Source organism: Neofelis nebulosa, chromosome 8 (genome assembly GCF_028018385.1).
Source record: "Neofelis nebulosa isolate mNeoNeb1 chromosome 8, mNeoNeb1.pri, whole genome shotgun sequence".
NCBI classification, from domain to species: Eukaryota; Metazoa; Chordata; class Mammalia; order Carnivora; family Felidae; genus Neofelis; species Neofelis nebulosa.
In genome coordinates this window covers 17841865-17848747 of record NC_080789.1, presented here as the reverse complement: position 1 = coordinate 17848747, position 6883 = coordinate 17841865, and the positions used below count along the sequence as shown (strand labels likewise).

General features: G+C 46.1%; 1 long non-coding RNA gene across 1 annotated transcript; it reads left to right on the top strand.

Moving 5' to 3' along the window:
- Positions 1-1278: 1278 nt before the first annotated feature.
- On the top strand, positions 1279-6598 carry LOC131518981 (uncharacterized). The gene is made up of 2 exons (XR_009265395.1): positions 1279-2967; positions 5676-6598. It is a non-coding gene; the product is annotated as an uncharacterized LOC131518981 (long non-coding RNA).
- The last annotated feature ends 285 nt before the right edge of the window (positions 6599-6883 follow it).

The following is a 6883-nucleotide window of genomic DNA, read 5'->3' as shown; positions in this document are numbered from 1 at the left end:
TCTACTGAGGCAGAGGTTCTCAAACTTGAGTGGGCATCAGAATCCCCTGGAGGGAGGGCTTGTTGAAACATGGGTGGCTGTTTCTGATTCAGCAGGTCTTGGGGGGGGGGGGCTGAGAATGTGTGCTTCTAACAAGCTCCCAGGTGATGCTGCAGCATGGTCAGGGGCCACCCTTGGGAAACCACTGTACTGAGGTGTTTTGTGGGAGCTCTGCATTTCACAAAGTGGCTCTCAACCTGGTTGCACATTAGAATCACCCGGGAGCTTGCCAAAATGCAGATGTTCAGGCGCTACCCTAGACCAAGTGAATCAGATTGAAACTTGGACATTAGTATCTTTAAAAGTTTCCCATGTAATTTCATCATTTCTGTAGGAAAGGGCCGCAGCTGGGAAGGTGAAGGAAAGAAAATGCTTCCTACTTTTTTTGAAATAGATTGTAGTATGTTTGCGTTTTGTATTTTCAAAACTAAATTAAAATAACCTAAACCTAGATCCCGGAGATTGTCTCCTCTGTCTTTTCCTCAGCGTTTTATAGTTTTATGTTCAACATTTAAGTCCGCGACAAATTTAGAGTTAATTTTTGTACAAGAGTGTGTGGTTTAGGTTAAGGGTTTTGTTTGTTTATTTGCCTACAGATGTCCCATCACACGACCACCATGTGTTGAATGCAGAGGCTACCTTTCCTCCACTGAATTACTTTTGCACCTACCCAGAATCAGTTGGGTATGTGTGTATAGATCTATTTCTGGGTTCTCCGTTCTCTTTCATTGATCTATGTGTCTATTCCTCTACCAATACCACACACCCTTGATTACTGTGGCTTTATAATAAGTCTTGAAATTGAGTGGGCTGATTCCTCCCACTTTATTCTTCTCTTTCAAAATTGTTTTACCTATTCTAGTTCCTTTCCCTTCCCATATAAAGTTTAGAATAATCTTGTCTATGTCTACAAAAACCTTGCTGGGAGTTTGATAGAAATTGGGTTAAACCTGTATAGCAATTTGGAGAGAATTAACATCCTCACTATATTGAAACTGCCAATCTATGAACATGGTATGTCTCTTTAGATTTTTTATTTCTCCCTAAATATTTTGTAGTTTTCAGCATACAAGTCCCGTACATGTTTTGTTGATTTACACCTAAATATTTCACCTTTTTGTGAACAACTGTAAATGATACTGTTTTTATAACTTTGATGTCCATCTGCTCATAGTATATAGAAATACAATAATTTTTATACATGGACAACCATGTCCCCTGCAAATATATCCTCTTTTCTAGTCTGTATGCCTTTCACTTCCTTTTGTTGTTGTTGTTGTTGTTGCTGTTGTCGTTGTTTTTTGCCTTACTTCATTGTCTAGACCTTACAGCACTGTGTTGAATAAGAGTAGTGAGAGTAGACACTTTGCCTTCTTCCCAGGCTTAAGGAGAAACATTCAGTCTTTCACCATTAGGTATGTTAGCTGTAGGGTGTTTTTTGTAGATGTTCTTTATCAAGTTGAGAAAGTGATTCTTTATTCCTATTTTTCTGTGAGTTTTTAACATGAATGGGCATTGAATTTTGTCGATGCTATTTCCGCATCAATTTATATGATCATGTGAATTTTCTTCTTTAGCCTATTAATATGGTGGATTCCATTCATTGATTTTTCAAATATTGAATCAGCCTGGTATCCCCAGGTTATGGCGTACATTTCCTCCTGTATTTAGCTGAATTCTACTTGCTAATATTTCATTATTGATTTTTATGTCTATATTCACAGGGACATTGATCTATAGTTTTCTTTTTTGTACTGTCTTTGTCTGGTTTTGATATCATGGTCATCCTCGTGTCATACAGTGAATTGAGAAGTGTTTTCCTGCTTCTTGTATTTTCTGATGGAGAATGTACAGAGATAGTGTTAATTCTTCTTTAAACACTTGGTAGAATTCCAGTGAAACCATCTGGGTCTGGAGACTTCTTTTTTTGGGCGTTTTCAAATTACAAATTCAATTTCCTTAACAGTTGTAGGCATATTCAAATTTTCTAGTGCATATTAAGTGAGTCTTTGCGTTTTTCGAGGAATTGGTCCATTTTATCTAAGTTGTCAAAAAATGTGTTCTCAACAGCTTTTTAAAATTCACTCTCCTCCATTAGTTCCTCTCACATTGAAATAAGATGCTGATTCCCCCCACGCCTTCCCCACACTCATTCAGGTCACAGAGCTGATAAATGACAAAAAACGGTATTCTGTATCTCAACCCAGAGCCCGCATTCTGGACCCTCAGGCAGAGCCCAGGATGGGGCAGGCTCCATGTAAATTCAGTGTTTCAGGGAACCAGCTGGCCTTGGGCATCTCTAAAGTGTCCTGCAGCCCAGGGCTGGAGACCCTCTCAGTCACCTAAACCTCCCTGGAGGAAGGGAGGTGGGAGCCCCTTCCTCGAGATCAGATTTGGGAAGAAACTCTGGGGAGCCTGGGCACCACGAGGTGGCGCTCCGAACACACAGTTACCTGCAGCGGCCAGTGGTGGCTCTCAGAGGCTTAGTTGGGCAAGCCCGGCCTGGGGGGCATTTTGTTCTTTCTGGGAGATGAACTCTAGAGCCTGGAGCCTGCAAGGGCCCCAGGAGCCCTGGGCTGGTGGAGTTTGCCAACCCTTTCTCAGACTTCCCTGTGGACAGAGGCGTGAAGGCTTGAGAGGGTGGTGCTGGGGGGCGGCTGTGAGGTACAGAAGCACCAAAGAGCAGCTGGAGAGACTACGTCCACACTGAGACAAGGCCGGCCACCCAGAGCCTCTGTCTGCTTAGGAAGCGGTGATAACCCAGAGCTGGGCCCGGTGCAGGGTGCTGAAGAATCCACCTCGTTCCCTTCTGGGCCTGCCTCAACACCCTCCACCAGCTCCAGCCCCCTGCAGAGTCCCAGCGACCCCTCCCCCTCATCAAGCATACTCCAAGGCAAGAGTCCTCTGGAGTCAGCTGGAAGGTCCAAGGTAGGTCCCCCCACCCCTCGCCACAAACCACGTGCCTTGGGAAAGTCTTGCACAGCATCTTTGCTAGATTCTGGACTGGGTCTAAAATCCGACCTGCTCTGCTGTTGCCCTGGGCCAGTTCACCCCTCCTGAGGCAGCCTGGTTCCCCCGCTGCCAGGAGGTCACCCCACGGATGCCGCACTGAGCGCCGACGTCCCATAGGCACAGCCCACGATGGCCCAGAACTCCGGGGTTCAAGCCGTCCTCCTGCCTCAGCCCCCTCAGTAGCCGGGATGCCAGGCACCCACCACTGCACCTGGCTGGATTAAGTCCAAGTCCTGAATCAACCCCTCCCAGGCTGTGCCACCTTGGCGAAGCTGCTCAACCGTCGCGAGCCTCAGGTTCGGGTCTGTCGCACGCGGATAATCGTGGCACTCCCCTCACAGTGCTGTGCGGCTTGAATCTGGGTAGATATGCGTGCGGCACAGAGTAAGCACTCGATGGTTGGGTGTTAGCGGCTATTTGTAGGGTCTCTCCTGTCGTTAGGTTCTGTGTCCTCCCCAGCCCTGCCTGAAGAGCAGCTACATTCGTTTCCTAGTACGGCTGTAACAAAGGCCTGTAAACTTAGTGCCTTCAACAGCGCAGAGTTGCTCGGTAACAGTTCCAGAGGCCAGAAGTCTATAATCAAGGGGTTGGTAGAGCTGCATTGTTTCTGGAGACTTCAGGGGGGAATATCTACTTCCTTGTTTGACCCAGCTTCCAGCCCACATTTCTTTTTCTTTTCTTTTTCATATTTACTTATTTTTCAGAGGGAGAGAGGGAGGAAGGGAGGGGGATTTCGAGTGGGGGAGGGGCAGAGAGAGAGGGGGACAGAGGATCCCAAAGCCGGCTCCGCGCTGACAGCAGTGATGTGGGGCTCGAACTTACGAACCATGAGATCGTGACCCGAGCCCAAGTCACACCGAAGTCAGACGCTTAACCACTGAGCCACCCAGACGCCCCGCCCCAGCCACCCACATTTCCTGACTCCCCTTTCTTCCTGCCCTTCCTCCTCCTCCTCCTCCTCCCCACCCCTCTTCTTTAATATGTTTGTGATTAATAATAATTCTTCCTGGGGTAAGCAGGAGAAGATTGGAAGTGGGAAAGCTAGCCCACAGTGAGACTTTAGGAATAAATTTTCGTCTAATAGAGTTCAGTAACTTCCCCAAGGGTCGGGCTTCTCTGCCACTCTGTCAGTCCTCAGTACGTATCGTTAGCCAGTGACGGCAACAATGAGGTGTCGGAAAACCGAGGAAGAGCACGGGACAGGAATGAAAATGGACATCATTTGAAGCCGTAGGTGTGTAAAAATGCCCTGTGCAAAAGATTTTCATCACAGTGTTGCCTGTAACATGGAACAGCCAGAAGAAACAGTGGGGTTTGGTTAAGTAAGCTGTGGTGTATCAGCGATGAGAAATGCCGTGCTGTTATTTAAAATCATATGGCGACTGTAAAACATGAGGAAAGTTTACAGAATAATATTAGGAGAAAAATTTATGCGTAAAATCATATATATGTGTATATATGCTGTGATTAAAATCATGTAAGGATTATGTGGGTGTGTAAGAATTAAAATTAGAAAGCCGTCATTAATGAATGGAGATGATTATTTTGTGAGACTGCTGGGGTTTTGAGCAGTTAAAAATACCCTTAAACTCTTCTACAGTGGACGCTATATTTTATCTCTTCAAAAGAACTCTTGCAGTAATTTCTGAACAGGTGAACCAGCTGGTTGCCATTTTCCAGGGACAGCGTGGCGAGCACATTACCCCACCTTCCCTGGTGGTCGCCCTGTGATCTTGAGGGTCCCAGCCTTCAGCCCACGGGGTGCGACAGCGCATTTCTATTTTTCACACGGCTGGGATAATGCTTCTGATGGAGGGTACAAAGCATGAACCAGCCTTTTCCACAGCCTCCCCCACATCTTTCACTCCATTTTAACAGCACTATAAAGTCAATATATTACCTTTAAAAAGCAGCTGAAAAAGAACCACTTTTTGAAAATACGTCGTAAGGGCATTTTTTAATGTTCTCCTACCGTGTCCTTTGACCCATCTTCTGCCCATTTTTTTTCCCTACCATCTGTTTTTTTTTAGAGCTGTGACCTACAAACTTCGGTTATATCAGAATCATGGGGAGGATCTAGTTCTTTTTTTTTTTTTTTTTAATGTCTGTTTATTTAGAGAGAGAGACAGAGACAGAGAGAGCCAAGCAGGGGAGGAGCAGAGAGAGAAGGAGAGAGAGAATCCCAAGAGCCTCTGCACTGACAGTGAAGACACGGGGCTCGATCTCACGAACCTTGAGATCATGACCTGAGCCGAAATCAGGAGTCAGCCACTTAATGGACTGAGCCACCCAGGCGCCCCGGATCAAGTTCTTTAAGATGCAGACTCTTGGGTCTCACTTCCAGAGTCTCTTTAGTCCAGTTCCCGAGTGGGGTCCTTTCTCTGCATTTTTACCACGCTCTCCAGGTGATTGATTGTACTGCATCCTGATTTGAGTAAAGAATCATGAGTTCTATTACCCTGGGGCGGTGGGGGGGGGGGGGGCGGCTCTTGAAAGATGAGCAAAACCCAGAGGGGATAAAGAGAAGAGGCCATCAGAAGGGAATCAACCCTGGGCTTGCCGCTCTCTCATTCAACCGCATGATCAAACACACGAATAAAAAATGACTTGGCCTTTCCTTTCAGAACTCCTTGGATGGGAACCTGCACATCCCAGGAGAAACTTTGGCAAAGACTGTGTGCACCTGATTTGGGTCAAAATGAAACAGCCAAGCTGAACACCGTGCCCTTGGGGAATGACAAATGGAATGTTCTCAGAAGCTGCATTTGAACAACTGATTGGGATCGTGACCGAGGTTAACAGTCCTTTGCAATTTGATAAAGGCATGGGTTTGCCTGATGCCGCCATTTTAGTAAGCTTTGTCTGCTCTGCTTAGAATGTACTATTATTAACACATTTCATTGATTCTAAGATGCAGTGCCCACCCCCTCCACACACGTTTTTAGCAGCTCCATAATCGGAATATGTCTTATTGTCTTTGACACAAGGTCGTGACATGGTTGTCATTGCCTGACACCTTCTTTCAGAAACCCAGTGCAGCAGCCTTGAGAGAAACGCTTCCTCCTCACGCCATCGATTGCCCGGAGCGTTGACTTTGTGTTGAAAACTATGAACATTGACAACATTGAGTTGAAAAATCACTGAGAAGATTTGGACTCTGGCAGCATTTTGCGAATAACTTAACCACTTGTTTCCGCTTTTTGCCTCTTTAGGCGCGCCCAAGGGTGACATGTGATAAATCCACGCAAGTCACTAAATAAATACTTTTGAGGGGCGCCTGGGTGGCTCAGTCGGTTAAGCGTCCGGCTTTGGCTCGGGTCATGATCTCACAGTCCGTGAGTTCGAGCCCCGTGTCGGGCTCTGGGCTGACAGCTCGGAGCCTGGAGCCTGTTTCAGATTCTGTGTCTCCCTCTCTCTCTCTCTGACCCTCCCCTGTTCATGCTCTGTCTCTCTCTGTCTCAAAAATAAATAAACGTTAAAAAAAAATTTTTTTTAAATAAATACTTTTGAGAAGTCGCAAATAAACATTTTAAGAGATCCAAAAGCATTGCATCATAGTTAATTGGCAGCATTTTTTCCCCCTTTCTTCACAGTACGTACAATAATAGTGTACTTTTTATAAGTGATGGCATCTTGGACATGGTGGCTTGTAGAAAGAGCTCACCCATGTAGCTCCTCTTACGTGTCAGGCGTTAAGACTCCCTGCACATGAACTCATTCGAATCCTCATTCCTGTTAGGCCCGGTTTACAGATAAGGAAACTGAGGTGCTTAGGAGATATGGCAGCCAGGGACTGGTAGAGCTGGGTAGGATCCGGGGCAAGAGGTCAGCT